At 32.4% G+C, this 2,645-nt stretch overlaps 1 pseudogene; it reads right to left on the bottom strand.

The window, feature by feature from the left end:
* Positions 1 to 1,648: 1,648 nt before the first annotated feature.
* Positions 1,649 to 1,748, bottom strand: LOC114086996 (U6 spliceosomal RNA; annotated as a pseudogene).
* Between the last annotated feature and the right edge of the window lie 897 nt (positions 1,749 to 2,645).

The following is a 2,645-nucleotide window of genomic DNA, read 5'->3' as shown; positions in this document are numbered from 1 at the left end:
ATAAAAAATCAAGAAGTTGCAAAAATTTTATCATAAAATACACTTCTTATCCTACTTTTTATCTTCATAATGTTCTAAGTATCATTTTTAGAGCAAAATATTTTATACTTATAATTCATGAGAGTTTTTCTTCCATTTATGATACCAGCGAATTTCATATTTAGGGAATAATATTTATTCAAGAACTGTTAATAAGAAGCAAGTAAAGTTATTTTCTTATTTGTTCAGATTTTCAGTAAATCTCTTTTAGTGGATATTATCTGCTATATCTATTGTATCTGAACAATATAATTATAGACCCACATGGTTCTTAAGGTTTATAATTTCAAGTTGAACATAAAACTGGACGTGCTTTATTCTGTATGCTCACCATGTGCCATTCTGAGAATCTACATCCATTTGTTTTGCTTCTGCTATTTTATTCATGAAGCATAGCTTTAGTGGTTTGTATGCACAATCTTTTAATCACCATTTTTATCAGAGATCTGTAAAAGCACTGCAGAAACTGGTGTTCCTTTTGAAATTTCATTCTTCAAGTGGCAAAGTCAGTGCTCCAATGGTGTATCGTTCTCTACAAAAAGAAAAATGCATGTGTTTGCTTAGTAGTTAAGGGTTAAAATGACTTGGTTGCTTATGTTTTCTGATTTTAGAGTATTTTAAGAGTTGTGTAAAACGATTTCCCAATAATATTTCAATCTAACAAAAATTCACTTGATCTTGAGTGGTTTGGTCATGATCTGTTCTTCTCCTGTAGGTTTTAAAAAAAATTTGCACATTATAATTATACATAATAGTGGAACTCATTATGTCATATCTATATATGCACATAATTTGATCAATCTCATTCTCCAGTACCTTCCCTTTCCCTTTCTTCCTCCATGCTGGATATCCTTGGTCCACTCTACAGATCTCTCTTTTATTGTTATTATTTTTGTTATTGTTTTAATTAGTGCTTTATAATTACACACACACACACACACACACACACACACACACACATGATGTTCATTGTGGTATATTTATACATGGACATAGCATAATTTAGTAGATTTTGTTCCCCAGTTCTTCTCCATGACCTTCCCTCCACCTTCCCTCTTGATCCCCTTCTATTTTCATGAGAACTCTTTCTTCTTAAATTCCTATTTTTCTTCACTGTGTTTTCATATGAGAGAAAACATTCAACCCTTGGCTTTCTGAGTCTGGCTTATTTCACTTAGCATGATGTTCTCCAGTTCCATTCATTTATTTATTTTTTATTTTTAAAAAATATTTATTTTTTATTTGTAGTTGGACACAATGCCTTTATTTTATTCATTTATTTTTATGTGGTGCTGAGAATCAAACCCAGGTCTTGTATGTTCAAGGCGAGCACTCTACAGCTGAGCCACAACCCCAGCCCTTCAGTTCCATCCATTTATAGCAAATGACACCATTCCATTATTCTTTATGGCAGAATAAAATTCCATTGTGTGTATATACCACATTTTAGTTATCCATTCATCTGTTGAAAGGCATCAAGGCTGGTTCCCATAACATGGCTATTGTGAATTGCACTGCTATAGGTCAGGTATTCATGTGTTACTATAGTATGCTTGGTTCTTTTGGATAAATAACAAAAAGTAAAATAGCTGGGTCATCTGGTGGTTCCAAAAATGTAGAATGCCTCACCAATTTGCATGTCATCCTTGTGCAAGAATTATACTAATCTCTGTATTGTTCTAATTGTTCTGCATGTGTTTCAAAAATAAAGTGATACTAATATTCTTAAATGAACTTAGCAGTTCTAATGACTTTCCTACCATAGGGGTGAGACTAACAGTAAAACAGTAATTTATTAATCTAATCACGTATTTACAATACCATTGTATTCTTGGGCCACAAAGTGAGTGGCTTAAATAGTGGAAATTCATTGTAACACAGTTCTGGAGCCTAGAAGTTCAAGACTGATGTGTTGGCAGGCTACTTTCTATCTGAAGTTGATCCTTTTCCTAGGCCCTAGTCTTATGGCAACAGAACTCATCTTTACCTGGTGTTTTCTCTTATGCATGTCTGTGCCCCAATTTCCCCTTTTTGTAAGGACACTAATCATATTGGATTGGGGGACCATCTTAGTCTGATATTATTGTATTATTGTGCTAATATAGTATTATTATGTTATTGCTATGTTATTAATATACAGTATTATTGTATTATTAGATCTACAAAAACCTTATTTCTAAAGGACACATTCTAAGGTATAGGGGGTTAAGATCTAAACAAGAATTTTTGTGAGAAATAAGTTCAATCTGTAAAACCTGAATTCACACATCAGAAGTCATGTCTGATATCAAGAATAGAGACTTTAGCCAAGATTAGAAAAATGTGCTAACATGATTTCTAAAGCGTGGCTTCATACAACCATAAAAATAAGGAGAACATTGGAAGCAGACCATCATCCATCCTGACTTTAGTGTTTAGAAGAGAATTTCAAACTTAATTTGTGATCACGTCTACTTAACAAATAAGACATTTTGAGTTTTGTCACTAATGATATGATATTGCTTCTTTCATTTCATTTTGACTTAAGCTGTTCTTTAGGCAATTGCAGACTTAGATCAGATCTTTATGATGAAAGATCAGTACCAATACTTATGTTTTAATTTGTT

The sequence above is a fragment of the Marmota flaviventris genome, chromosome 6, assembly GCF_047511675.1.
Source record: "Marmota flaviventris isolate mMarFla1 chromosome 6, mMarFla1.hap1, whole genome shotgun sequence".
Lineage (NCBI taxonomy): Eukaryota > Metazoa > Chordata > Mammalia > Rodentia > Sciuridae > Marmota > Marmota flaviventris.
This window is presented reverse-complemented; position numbering and strand designations above follow the sequence as displayed.